This window comes from Monodon monoceros, unplaced genomic scaffold (assembly GCF_005190385.1).
Source record: "Monodon monoceros isolate NGI ecotype Baffin Bay Population unplaced genomic scaffold, NGI_Narwhal_1 Super_Scaffold_13, whole genome shotgun sequence".
Lineage (NCBI taxonomy): Eukaryota > Metazoa > Chordata > Mammalia > Artiodactyla > Monodontidae > Monodon > Monodon monoceros.
In genome coordinates, this window is record NW_021703769.1 from 25,995,703 (window position 1) to 26,010,789 (window position 15,087).

At 45.1% G+C, this 15,087-nt stretch overlaps 1 protein-coding gene across 2 annotated transcripts in view; it reads right to left on the bottom strand.

Annotated features, from left to right (window-relative positions):
• KIF3B (kinesin family member 3B) overlaps positions 1–5,811 on the bottom strand; it is a 37,344-nt gene extending 31,533 nt beyond the window's left edge. The window contains exons 1-2 of one of the 2 annotated variants that reach the window (XM_029221172.1): positions 5,728–5,769; positions 4,409–4,532 (exon numbers count right to left, since the gene is read on the bottom strand). The gene's annotated coding sequence lies outside the window, so the exon portion shown is untranslated. Of the gene's footprint in view, positions 1–4,408; positions 4,533–5,727 lie in introns of both variants that reach the window. The other variant, XM_029221170.1, reaches the window with a different exon arrangement.
• Positions 5,812–15,087: the final 9,276 nt, after the last annotated feature.

Below are 15,087 nucleotides of genomic sequence, written 5' to 3' on the forward strand. Positions count from 1 at the left end.
AAAAGAAAAAAAAAAAAACGGAATCTTTTGCAATTAGTCAGCAGGTGGCATAGGGCTTTAGCCACCCTCTCCTCACCGGTGCAGATGTTATCACCAGAATCAAGAAACAGTTCAGGGCCGAATGACTCAGAATACAAGCTCTCAGTTCCTACCTGCTTCATGTTTCAGCCCTGAGTTAGAGCTAAGAAGGATGAGAGGTAGCCTATCTCACAAATCAGATTATCTATTTGTTGCCTATCAGTGAAGTAACTGACACTCATAGTTATGTTAAAATACCTCGAGGGTTTTTCCCCTGATTTCTTCAAACATTCTATGAAGTCAGTTTTCTTCATCAGCCTTTAAAGTTATTTACCCAGATGCAGAAGAGAAAGAAAGGCTTTTGACAAGATGTCAGGGATGTACTGCCCACCTGCAAAACAGATGAACAAGTGAGTGGTAGGAAGAGCAATGGACCTGGAATCAGACCTGGGTAAGTTATTTGACTTTTCTGTGCCTCTACTTTCCTCTTCTGGAAAATGGGATTCATAACAGTCCTCATGTTACAGGGTTGCTGTGAGGACTAAATGAGACGACATGTGCAAAGTGCTGAAAACAGTGCTTGGCTCAATAAATGTTAGCTATTTCTATTACAGGTAGACCTCGGAGATACTGCAGGTTTGGTGCCAGACCACCATAATAAAGCAAATCTTGCAATAAAGCAGGTCACACAAATTTTTTGGTTTCCCAGCGCATATATAAGTAATGTTTACACTATACTGTAGTCTACTGAGTGTGCAAGGGTATTATGTCTAAAGAAACAATGTCCATTAATTAATGTACACTAATTAAAAAATACTTTATTGCTAAAAAATGCATCATCTGACAATGCAGGGTTGCCATAAACCTTCAAATTGTAAAAAAAAAAATGCAGTACTTGTGAACCACAGTAAAAAAAAGGTAAGGCTGTACTATTATTATCATTATCTTTGGCAAGTCCTAGTTTTGCTACTTATTACCAAAGGAGTACACCTCAAGCTTTAATGTACTCAGGAGACACCCGGGGGTCTTGGTAAAATGCAGACTGGCTTATTATATCTAGACTTAGACTCTGCATTTCTAACAAGCTCTCAGGGCACATGGGTGCCTCAGTCACGCAGAACACACTTTGAGTGGCAAGGATCTACCGAACCCAGCACCTATCGGGTGCTTCATATTACTGACCAAAATGAATGAGCCCTCAGTAGCTCAATGCTTCATCTGTAAACTGGGGATAACACACGTGCCATGTGACCTCAACTGGCTGAACGTCAGTACACAAGAATGCACAGGAAAGAGCATTCTAAACTGCAAACAAAGCTATGCGAGCAGAGGTGGCAGGATTATCAGTCTTGCTATTCGCAATGTTGAATTTACAACATTGTGAAACCTAAATTTACAGAGGCAATTATTAGCATACGTTAAAAGGCGGCTCGAATTCCCTTGCTAGAATTCTAGCAAGAACACAACAGCTTCTCCAGGGATTCCCAAATCAAAAGCTCTGAAGCTTTAGAAATGTCATTCGATGGCCAAGAAAGAACCACTTTGGCAGGGAGAGCGTGGCCATTTGAGGCACTAAGCTTCAAGAGTGATTCCATTCTCTCTCGCAGAGATGGCCAGCCTCCTCCCAGCTTTCATCAGCCAAGATCTCAAGTCAGGACAGCAATGCCAACAGCATGAGACAGATGGGCACTGCCCTGGCAGAGCCCACACCTGCCACTCCACTAGCTGGCAAAGAGCCAGACTTCGAGAAAAGCAGGGCTTCTGGATGTTCAAGGTGGAGGCTTCAAGAAGATGTACCTGGCTACCTTCCTGCAGTATAAGCAGGGATCTCCTCCCCAGAGGCTGTAAGTACGATGTTTACACCTGTGCCTCTCCTCCAAGGGTTCACAGGGAACCAGAGCTAATTCTTCCACACAGGGCACCTTACCAAAAAGTTCTCTCATCATTTTAGAGGCAGATGGCACCACCAACATCTACCTAATTGATCAGGCCAAAAACCCAAGAGACGTCTCTGATTCCTCTAGCTCTTCCCCTCAACCACCATCCTGCTGGTTTCACCTCCATGACACATCCCCAATCCATCCTCTTGTACCATCTCCACTGTCACCACCCTAGAAAGCCGCCATCACCTCTCACCTGGCCTCCTAACTACTCTCCTGCCTGCCATTCTTACACCCCTTAAAATTCACTGGCCACAGGGGCCAAAGTGATGTTTCTAAAAAACAAAAAACAGATCACATCACTCCCCTTCTTAAAGCCTTCAATGCCTTCCCATTGCTTTTGGAATAAAGTCCCACCTCCTCACTCTAGTCCACAGGCCGTAGATGACTTGAGGCCTCACCCCCAGCCCAGCCCCCACTTGGCCATCTCACCATTCTCCCCTCCCCGCACCCCAGCCCACCTGCTCCAGCTGCTCTGAGCCTTCTTTCAGTTCCCAGAACTTACTAAGCTTATTCCCACCTGAGAGCCTTTACTTTTGCTGTTCCTTCTGCCATATTCTCAAATGTTTGGCCCCTTTCTGGCAGCAAGTCTCAGCAAAAATGTCACCCCCTCAGAGTGGCCTTCTCAGACCACCCAATTAATTGGCAGCATCCCCATGGGGAAGTCACTCTCCATCACATCACTGTTTTATTGTTTGCACAGTACTTATTTCCATCCGAGTGACCTTGTTCATTTATTGGTCTTATTTTTCCGCCGCTGCCACTAGAATGGAAGCTGCACGAGAGCAAGGACCTCACCTACCTCTCTACCATCACATCCCTAGGCTAGAACTGGGCCTGACACATACCAGGTGTTCAGCAAATGCTGAATGAATGAAACTGAGGCAGTAGAGGTAAAAGCACTGAACTTGGGGTCAGAACGCCTGGAGGTCAGTGTGAAATGGGCCACCTACTAGCAGCCTGGCCTGTCTTACCTCAGGTCCCTTGAGTGTAAAATGCGAATCTCAATCTGCACCTTCCCTTCCTTGCAGGGTTACCGATAGACTAAGTGAGTGAAGACACGTTTAAGCATTTTTGTAAACCATTAAGGCACCATAAAGAGAGCACTGTATTATTAGCCAGCATAAGAGAATGCTCTTTCTTAGGGACCCATAAATCAGTGGATGAAAGGGCTTAGAGAGCAAGCCAAGGCTTCTAGCCCAGGCACCCAACAGAAGCATGAGGACACAAGAGATGTGAATCCGAAGCTTTACTCTGAGGAGGGCAAACACAAGATATGGATTCATTTAAAGACATCAAATTCATTTCAAATGCTAGTAATAGGGCTTCCCTGGTGGCGCGGTGGTTGGGAGTCCGCCTGCCGATGCAGGGGACATGGGTTCGTGTCCCGGTCCGGGAAGATCCCACATGCCGCGGAGCGGCTGGACCCGTGAGCCATGGCCGCTGGGCCTGCGCGTCCGGAGCCTGTGCTCCGCAATGGGAGAGGCCACAGCAGTGAGAGGCCCGCATACCAAAAAAAAAAAAAAAAAAAAAAAAATGCTAGTAATATGCAAATTAAGCTCTGAGGTCCTTGAAGAATGTGGAGTTGGGGCTGATCTCCACATGCTCCACTGTGCTTGGCATAAAGAGATTTAGTAAACATTTACTGAACTGGGGGTCGGACTACCAAACCTGGAATCCTATCATCAGCTTTCATTTTTCTTTGCAACCCATTCTGGCATGGGATTACAGGTTCCTGGGGCAACTCTGTAATACTGACATTTGTGACATTTATATAATACTATGACAGCTACTGTTTCATGCATGCAATGACCCTGTGAGGTTGACAGACCTGGTATCGTCAGCACATGCTTTAATTTATTCATTCACCAATCATAAATAGAATATAAAGTATAATACAGGTGCTATGTTAAGCCCAAATAACAATAATGTTTACCAAACATGCCGGGCACTTTACATGTATTAGGTGCAAATAAATCCTCATAACAGCCACATATAGTGGATACTATTATTATCTCCCTTTTACAAATGATGAAACTATAGCACAAAGAGATGAAGTAAAATTATTCAGTGGCATGCAGCTTGGAAGTGGCAGAGTCAAGATTTGAACCCAGGCAGCCTGATTCCATGCTTTTAAACCACCAGCATGCAATCAGAATTGTACAATAGCACCAAAAGGGCCTACCAGCCTACTCCTCTCACTTTAAAGAGGAGGGGGCATGGGGACAGAAAAGCCCCTTGTAAACATTCCAACTTTGTTTTGAGGTCCCCACTTTGGATGGTATCTATTTAAATGAACCTTTATGTAAGATCTTGTTTCCTTGCCAGTGAAAGAAAAGCCTCTAGCCAAAGCAGTCAGAAGCAACAAAAGAAGACCCTTGTGGCTTTGTAACAGCTACTGCTGAGAAATCAGAGATATCAGGGTACAGGGAAGAAAATACAGGATTTACCTGGAAATGTGTCCAGCTCCATCACTTAATAGGTATAAAATTCTTAGGCAAGTCATTCACTTTTCTTAGCCTCAGTTTCCTCATCTTCGAAATGGGGATGACATCACCACCTACCTGGCAAAGTCTATGTGAAGATTAAATGAGATAATATACCTGAAAAGTGCTTCTTAATCATATACAGTTGACCCTCAGTATTTGTAGGGGATTCCAGGAGCCCCCTTGGATACCAAAATCCACGGATGCTCAAGTCCCTTATATATAAAGGTGAAGTATATACCTTCCTTGAAAAAAAATCCACATCCACACAGTTCAAACCTGTGTTGTTCAAGGGCCAACCAGACTTGTAAATAGCTATTACTGTTTCAAGCACTTCTCAAAAGACATAAAGATAACTCTTTGTCTTCTGGAAGGGTCAACAAGGCCTAAGTAGAAAATAAAACCATAACCTCAAACAACTACAAGGACTTGACCCCAGGGTTTCCCCCACCAGGACTACTTTGCAGAAGTCCACACCACCTCCCTTTCTCTGAGCAGAATGGAGAAGTAAAACTGAGGGTGGGGGGGATGTCAACAGGGGGAGGAATATCCAATGAGCTGGTGAACTGCACACCTAAATCCTACCTGTCTCAAAGTCAACCCTTCCAGGAAGCCTTACCCAAACCACCCCTCATGCCTCATAATAGCTTGCTGAGCACTTACTATGTGCCAAGCTACTTGACATACCCATCTTACTGGATTCCCACAGTGGTTCATTAACGCATTTTACAGATAAAGAAAAGAAGGCTCAAGGAGATTAACTTGCCCAAGGCCACACAGTTACTAAGTGGAGATGCAAAGTCTCAAATTCAGACACTCGGACTTAAAGTTGGACTCTTGGTCCTTCTCCTCCCCATTTAGGGCACTTTCAACATACACCTCTCATAATCTAACCACTCCGAGCAGCAAGTGATAGGACCCCATTGTGCAAAAAGGTCAACTGAGGCCAAGAGGGGAAGGGACTTGTCCAAGGTCACACAGCGAGCCAGGGGCAGCGCCGAGGTTTGGACCCCAAGCTTTCGCTTCCCCGCCTTCCTCCCGAGCTGGGTCCCAGACTCCGACCCCTCGCGGCCGGGTCTGGGGGTCGGGCCGCACCCCTGCCCGGGGGAGGAGGGGCGAGGTCGCCCGGACTGCCTGAAGATGCCCAGGAGGCAGGGCAGAAGATGCTCCCGCTCCTGGAGCAGCAAAGCCAGTCGGTGGTGCTGCCCCGGGCCTTCGGGAAGATCCCAGGCGGCGGAAGGATCGGCCCTGCCCGGCGGTCGTTCGCATCGTCGCCGACTCACCTGCAGCCCGAGCCGAACACGGGCGGCGGCGGCAGCGGCGGCTGGGGCGGCTGCGAACCGTGGGCTCAGCCATTCCCCGCTGCCCCGGATGGGGAGAGACCGAGGCCGCTCACTTCCTTAGCAACCCGGCTCGGCGACCTACTTCCTTAGCAACCAGTGTCACTTTCAATAACTTTATTGGGACACGAGCGGCGGACATGGAGAGCCGGGCGAGCCAGGCGGGGAAGGGCCGGGCCAGGTATTGGCGCTTAGTAGGTATCCAGCCAGCAGTCTTCGGTCCTTTCACCCATCTAAGGGGGTATGAGACGAGCGCGACATGGCCTGACAACCACCTGCTAGTATCTCGTGCCTCGGTTTCCCCATCTGTAAAATGGAACGCACTGGCTTGGTTGCGCCATTTGACCTTTCCTAAAGCGCTTTCACATCTCAAATTGCTGAGATAGCTCCCATTTAGGGCCCACTCGGTGACTCAACCAAAAATTTAGGAATCATTTCTGTCCCTTCCCTCTCTTTCACTCCCCCCACCCGGCCCCCACATCCAATCAGTCACCATGTCCCTTAGAGTACTCCTCAAATATTTCTCCTATCCACCTTTCTTCATCGCCAGGGCCACCACATCAGGCCAGGCAGAGCTCCCCTCACCTCTAGGCTGCCTGCCTTCTCTGTGCTCTGCTTCTACTCTGTTGTCCAGCCCTGACCTGTCAATCTATTTTCCACAAGGTGGCCAAAATGATCATTTTAAAACATAAAACAGATCGTGTCACATTCTGCTTAACACCATTTAATGGACTCCCACTGCTTTTAAAGTCAAACCCAAAGCCCTTACTACTTTCTACAAAATCAATAAAACTCTGTTCCACCCCCATTGGCCTGGAACGCCAGGTTCCATACCCGCTCCCCCCAAGAACTTGACCTGCTGTTACCCACTATGCAGAAGCTCCTGAGAGCAGGATCCCTTTATTCATGGTTACATCTGCCACTCTTGGTCCATAGTAGGTGCTCAGTAAATATGTGTTGAATGAATGAATACCTGGAATGCTCTTCCCCACCCCCCAGCCCCTACTTTTGCCTAGTGTGGTAGATATTGCTACTTACTACCCCACATTTTTTTTCTGGCTCCTGAACACACAACTAGACTACATTTCCCAGCCTTAACCTGTGGTTCAGACCAAGTTCTGGCCAATTCAATGTGAATATGTGCCATTCTCAGGCCTAGCCCATAAAAACTTCTCATATAGTTGTTCATACTGTCTCTGCTTTAATGTGAAGGACTTTAAAGGACTTTGCCTTAAAGTGAAGGACTCCAAGGCCCTAGGAGATGGCTGAGTTGCAAGGTGGAAGGAATCTGGATCAATGAGACACCCCTTAGAGGACAGCTGTCCCAAACTGGACAAGAAAATAAACTTTTATTGGACTCTGCTATTGAGACGAGGAGGCTTTTTGTTATAGCAGTTAGCTGGCCCCAACTAAGATACCTGACTTTGAATCATCCCTTGGGTCCTCATTTACTTCCCTTCACCTGTTAACACCCTACTTCCCTACCCAGCATTATTCAATATAGTTAAATCAATGAATCATGTTTACCCTATAATAACTACAAATTTTGTTTCTACTGAACCAAATAATATGTGTTTATGTTTATTTCTCCCACACCTTTTGGTATTTTTTGAGATTGATAATTACCTCGATTTTTTTTCCATTTTCCTTAGTTTTCTTTGTAGCTATTATTTTTTTTCCTAAATGATCAACAAATCTTTCTGTCTTGAACTTCTCTTAGAAGTTGTATTTAATGGACTGAGCTTCTAATTTTCTCATTGTTTTTCTCTTACTTTCCCTCTTTGCGGCTTTTTTGTTCTACTCTCTTGGGAGATTTCCTCAACCTTAGCATCCATTTCTTCTATGGAAAGATTCTGGGCTCACCTTTCAGTCATCAGTATTCCTCTCTGCAGACACTGGTCAAAACTTCCTCTTCCTGTTAAGTCAGTTAGTACTTTCCCTTCTGTCTCTGTCTGCCAAAAGTTTGCTGAAATCTCTGCACTGCTAATGTCTCCCTCCTGTTCTATCCACATTATGGGCTGATACATTTTTTATTTCTTACTGTCATATAAGCAGGATTCAAGGAGAAAAAAATAAATACATGTCATGTATTCCAGGCCAATCAATACACCATGTTTAACTAGATGTCTTTATTACTTTAAATTTTAAAAAACAGGTACATAAAGGGGTATAAACAGCTAGTTCAGATAAAGGGTATAGGAAACATGGCTTTTAAACATATGAAAAGATGCTCTACTCACTCATATTAAAGGAAATGAAAATTGAAATGACGTTGAAATTTTTTTCACTTATCAGGAAGAGAAAAACTTTTATAAGGCGCTGTTGATGAGAGTCTGGTCTTGATTCTGTCCTTAGTAAGCTGTATAAAACTGTGTAGATTAGTAGTAGTAGTGTAGATTTAGTAGAAGTGTAGGGCGATCAATTCATCCTTGTTTGCACAGAACTTTCCCTATTTTCGAATCAGTCAGAAGTCCCATCTCCCAAGAAAACCTTAGCTGGGCAAACCAGGATGGCTGGTCATCCTAGTATGGGAGGGTAACACTTTGATATATTACCAGTATTTTTCCATTTTCCACCCAACTTAGACATTGAAGCATTTATTTCTCAAGGAAGAGTTGTTTCAGGAGAAAGATAGGGAAAGGACTTTCTGAGTTCCAAAATCCTGGAGAGGGGACTCAGGACATGGAGGAAGCCTCGAGAAGTCAGAGCAGGGCTTCCAACCTCCAATTCTGGAGATTTGCTCATTTGAGTGAGAAGAGATATGGTGAGAATGCAACAGTGGGGAAAGAGGCCAGCGGGGCTGGGACAAGGGGTCCTGATATGGAGAGATCATGTGAACCACAGCAGAGACCCCTTCCCCCAGAGCAAACTCCAGCCTAGAAACAATCTGATCTAATTCCAGTGAGCGCCATTGTGTCGGTTCATTATAAGCAACAGTAACCAACTCTGACTGATGATAGCAGAAACAATGTATTAAATGAGAAGTTCAAAAACCATCAGGAAATTTCTAGAAGTGTCCAGGAATGACAAGACCAGGTCATGTGAGACCACGTACTACTGAGCTAGTCTGGTGAGGACATCGGATGCCCAGTTTTCACCACAGACATCTGGCCATGAGCACTGTCTCAGCATCATTCTCACCCACCCTCCCCATGAGGATTCCCTGCAGTCCCAGCTTCTTTGTGACCCAAGCTCTGATTGGTCAAGTCTGACTCACATGTCCATCTCATACCTGCAGTGGAAGCTATAAAGGCAAACATCTGGCTTTTTGGCTTCTGTGGTGGGAGAAGACCCTGCCTTCATTTACAAAGTGAGAATTCCTTGAATGTAAGAAAAAGGGGTTCTGTTGTTAGGCAAGAAAAAAATCCCATTATAACCAGACATCCCTTTGCCAAGGAGCTCCGTCCATCCTCCTCCTCCTCATTGTCACTCAGTGAGGACACCTCTCCTCAGCAGCAACCATGTCACCCAGTGGCCACCCAGCTGGAATGAAGCCCACTGTGTCATGAAATTTTGCTCAGTCCCCATCTGATTTACCCTGTGAAGGCATCCATTTTAATGGCCAGGAGCGTCATGAATCCCCCGTGACGGAGGAGAGCACTGGATGCCTGGGGGGTTAGGGCAGAAGGCGAGTGAGGAAAGGAAGCAGCTGGCACCTATCACGGGTGGGACAGAGCGGAGCCAGCTTGCAGTCTCCTCCCAAACCAGGAGAAAGACAAAACGCAGCCCAGAAACCCATGGATAATTTTATTTTGATCTCACCCAGGGAAGATAACTTCCGATGAACTCCCTACAGGGTTGACAAACGGCAGATGGCTGGCTCCCCATGCAAGAGTAAAATCACCAAATTTCCTTTCTTCTCTGACATTCTAGAGCAGCGCTATCCAACAGATCTTTCCACAGTGATGGAAATACTCTATATTTGATGGTGTCCAATACAGTAGCCATCAGCCATGTATGGCTATTGAGCACTTGAGATGTGGCTGGTACTACCGAGGAATTGAATTTTATTTATTCAATTTGAATTCATTTAAGTTTATTTACATGGCCACGAGTGGCTAGTGGCTACCATATTGGACAGCACAGCTCTGGGATGTGAAAAATGACAAGCATGACTGTGGGGTCCAGATGATTTTGGGTTTGCATCCCAGCTCCGTCCCTCACCAGATAGCTGAGTGACCCAGTGCAAGTCACATTATCTCTCTGGGACTCAGTTTCCTCATCAGTGAAATGGGGCTATTAATGCTACTGCTCAGGTTTATTGTGAGGATTAATGGAGATATAGAGTGGGACAGTGGTTGGCACTTAGTAGGCGCTCCAATAATGGTGAATCTCTTTCCCTCTTTTATTGGGTGAGGACCATGGTGTCCTCCAGGAAAACAATAGTTGCAGTGTAAAGAGTCATACTGTTTAGGAGAGTTTGGTCTTGGAAATTTAATACCTATTGGGGGAGAGGCTTGGAAAGGAATCGTGTAAAAAGACAGCAAAGGTAAGTGAAATGAGTCAGACAGAAAAAGACAAATACCATATAACCTCACTTATATGTGGATTCTAAAACAAACAAACAGCAAAACAAAACAAGAACCAAGCTCTGGATATAGAGAAAGGATTGGTGGCTGCCTGTGGCAGGGGGTGGGGAGGTGGATGAAATGGGTGAAGGGAGTTAAAAGGTACAAATTTCTAATTATAAAATGAATAAGTCATGGTGATGTAATGCAGAGCATGGCGACTATAGTTACTAATTCTGTGTTGCATATTAGAAAGTGGCTAGGAGAGTGGATCTTGAAAGTACTCATCACAAGAAAAAGAATTTTGTAACTATACATGGTGACAGATGTTAACTGGACTTATTGTGGTGATCATTTTGTAATATATATAAATAGAGAATCATTACATTGCACATCTGAAATTCATATAACGTCATGTCAAGTATACCTCTTTGGAAAAAACAAAAAAAGAGACTGCAAAGGGAATGATTTATTACAATGCAAGGAGGTGGCATCCCAGAGCCCGTTTCAGGAAGAAACGAGATGCTGGGTTTGGACTGAGGCCAAGCACCTGAGACACACTTGATGGTCCTTGCTTGGCTGAGTGCCCAGATTCAGTATGGATGAGATGCTGGGATCTGAGAGAGGCTCTAAGGGCTGAGAACCAAGCTAGTGCCTTCTAAATTCACATCTTGATGTTTTCTGAAGAAAGCCAGACAGACGCTGGCTGCTAATTGCTTCCTCCTCAGGTACTTAACTGGCTGGACAACCTCAGTGAACCTAGTTCACTTTTCTGGACCTCATTTCCCTACTTGCCTCCTGCAGGGTTGCTATGAGAATTCCCCCAGAGGATGGGTGGGAAACTGCTTTCCCAACTGTAAAGCACAGTAAATGGTGGGGGATGAAGAACCAACAATGATGATTAAAGTCTCAGAGCCAGAAGGAGGTCGTAGAAGCCTGATGACAGAACCAGTACTAGAATCGACGTCCCAGGATGGAGTTTTGTCTTGTATCTGTCCTCTGTGTTTAGCACAGTGGCTGGCACATGGCAGCGCACAACACATGTATTTAAAAATATATATTATCACCATTCACCTTTCAAATTGGCAGATTTTTTTTTTTTTTGCGGTACGCGGGCCTCTCACTGTTGTGGCCTCTCCCGTTGCGGAGCACAGGCTCCGGACGCGCAGGCTCAGCGGCCATGGCTCACGGGCCCAGCCGCTCCGCGGCATGTGGGATCTTCCCAGACCGGGGTACGAACCCGTGTCCCCTGCATCGGCAGGCGGACTCTCAACCACTGCGCCACCAGGGAAGCCCCAAATTGGCAGATTTTTATAGCATAATACTAAGTGTTGGCAAGAAAGGAGAGAAGAGCACTTTATCCCACTGCTGATGGGATGAAATTGGCACAAATTGTAAGGAAAATTAACATGATGACTAAGAGCCATTTGAGTAAGCCCATACCACCTCTAGAAATCAATTCCGAGAAAATAATGAGAGATGCTCCTAAAGAAGTTCATCCCAGCTTCACTTACAACTGGGGACTATTATATCCAACATTAGGGGAATGGATAGATAAACTAAGATATGTCAATAAGAGGGAATATTATGTTGCCATTGAAAATGTTTTTTGAAGAGCATCGAATGATATGTGGGAATGCTCCAGAAAATATAATGAGGGGTAAAGTAGAATATCTATATACATTAGGAAAACTTTTAATGCTCCAGGGTGGTCATCAAGGCAATCAACAGAATGAAAAAGAAAACTTACAGAAAATATTTGCAAGCCATATATCTGATAAGGGGTTAATGTCCAGAACATATAAAGAACTCCTACAACTCAACAATAAAAGACAAATAACCCAATTAAAAATTGGGCAGGGACTTCCCTGGTGGCACAGTCGTTAAGAATCCGCCTGCCAATGCAGGGAACACGGGTTCAATCTCTGGTCTGGGAAGATCCCACTGCCACGGAGCAACTAAGCCCGTGCACTCTACTACTGAGCCTTCGCTCTGGAGCCCGTGCGCCACAACTACTGAGCCCACGTGCTGCAACTACTGATGTCCGTGTGCCTACAGCCTGTGCTCTGCAACAAGAGAAGCCACTGCAATGAGAAGCCCGTGCACCGAAACGAAGAGTAGCCCCTGCTCACCACACCTAGAGAAAGCCTGCACACAGCAATGAACACCCAACACAGTAAAAAATAGATAATAAAAAAATAATTAAAAAAATTTTTTAATTGGGCAAAGGACTTGAATAGACATTTCCTCAAAGACGGTATACGAATGACCAACAGACACATGAAAAGATGCTCAATGTCACTAATCATTAGTGAAATGCAAATCAAGACCACAAATTAAAGAATATAACAAGTGTTGGTCAAGATGTGGAGAAATTAGAATCCTTATGCATTGTTGGTGGAAATGTAAAATCGTGCAGCCTTTCTGGAAAACAGTATTGGGTTCCTCAAAAAATTAAAAATAGAATTAACATATGATCCAGCAATTTCACTTTTGGATACTTACCCAAAAGAACTGAAAGCAGGGTCTCAAAGAGGTATTTGTACACCCACGTACATAGCAGCATTATTCACAATAGTCAAAAGGTGGAAGCACCCCAGACGTCCGTGGATGAATGAATGGATAAACAAAATACAGTATAAACATACAATAGAGGTGCTTCCCTGGTGGCGCAGTGGTTGGGAGTCCTCCTGCCAATGCAGGAGACACGGGGTTGAGCTCTGGTCCAGGAAGATCCCACGTGCCGCGGAGCGACTAAGCCCATCCGCCGCAACTAATGAGCCCACGTGCCACAACCACTGATGCCCACGCCTAGAGCCCGTGCGCCGCAACAAGAGAAGCCACCACAATAAGAAGCCCACATAACGCAAGGAAGAGTAGCCCCCGCTCACCACAACTAGAGAAAGCCCACGCGCGGCAACAAAGACCCAACACAGCCAAAAATAGTAAATAAATAAATAAAATTTAAAAAATACAATGGAATATTATTTAGCCTTAAAAAGGAAGGAAATTCTGATACATGCTACAACACGGATGAACCTTGAGAACATTATGCTAAGTGAAGTAAGCCAGTGCAAAAAGATAAGTACTGTATGATTCCACTTACACAAAGTAGTCAAAAATCATAGAATGGTGGTTGTCAGGGGCTGGTGAGAGGGGAGAATGGGGAGTTGTTTAATGGGCACAGAGTTTCAGTTTCGCAAGATGAAGAGTTCCGGAGACTGGCTGCATGATAACATGAATGTACTTAACACTACTGAACTGTATATTTAAAAGGGTTAAGATGGTAAATTTTATGTTATGTATATTTTAACCACAGTTTTTTTAAAAAAGAAAAAAATAGTGGCCTTTGGCTCTTTTCACCCTACTCCACCCTTCCACGCAAGTTGTTTCCTTGTCCTTGCACTTGTCACCTTGTTGCAAGATGGCTGCTCCAGGCATCACACGCTTACGCCAGCATCTTGCGTGAGAAGAAGCAGGGGCAGAGGCTTCATCCCAATGAGACTCTGTCTTTCCATCCAGGCGGGGTGAGGCAGCAAACTCACCACCCATGTTTCCTGGCCAGGAGTGGGCCAAGCACACACTTCCAGCTGTGTCCAATAAAACTTTCTGCAATGATGGAAATGTTCTATGTCTGTGCTGTCCAATACTGTAGCCACAGTCATGTGTGGCTTTTGAAGACTTGAAACGTGGCTAGTGCAGCTGAGGAACTACATGTTAGATTTTATTTTTAAAATTAAATAAATTAATTTGAATTTTAAAAGCCACATGTGGGCAATGGTAACCAAATTAGACAGTGCAGCAATACAAGCTAGAAGGGGGGTAAGATGAGCATGAGTGGCCCAGAGCAGTCATGATTCCTCTCCCTGGACAGGCTGAACCTTCTTTGAGATCAAGGCAACTCCATCACTACCTAAAAACAAAACTGGGGCTTCCCTGGTGGCGCAGTGGTTGGGAGTCCGCCTGCCAATGCAGGGGACGTGGGTTCGAGCCCTGGTCCGGGAAGATCCCACATGCCGCGGAACAGTTGAGTCGCTGCACCACAGCTGCTGAGCCTGTGCTCTGGAGCCAGCGCTCCGCAACAGGGGAGGCCAGTGCACCGCAGCAGGGAGTGGCCCCCACTCGCCTCAACTAGAGAAAGCCCGGGTGCAGCAGCGGAGACCCAGTGCAGCCAAAAAATAAAAAAATAACCCAGAGCCTTAAAACAAAACAAAACAAAACTGAAGTTCTGTGAACAAGGGAGAAGGGTGTGTGTATTGAGTAGAAGACCAACAGTATCTGCTACAGGTATGCTACTGTCTGATCACACATTTGGTTTAGAAATACGTGTGTGTGTGTGTGTGTGTGTGTGTGTGTGTGTAGGCATAGAAAAAGCTGGAGGAATACCCATCCAATATTTACAATGGTCATTACCTTTGGGTATTGGCATTATAGTTGATTCTTATTTTCTTCTTAACACCTTTTCATATTTTCTAAATTTTATGTAGTAAACAGGAATTATATTTATTGTGAAAACTAAGTAGCTGCCATTACACACTTATTAGAACGGCCAAAATCCAGAACACTGACACCACCAAGTGCTGGTGAAGACAGGAAGCAGTGGGAGCTCTCATTCATTGCTGGTGGGAATGTAAAATGAATGGTACAGCCACTTTGGAAGACAGTTTGGCAATTTTTTACAAAACTAAACATACTCTTACCATATGATCCAGCAATCATGCTCCTTGGTATTTATCCAAAGGAGCCAAAAAGTTATGTCCACACAAAAACCTGCACACGGATGTTTAAAGCAGCT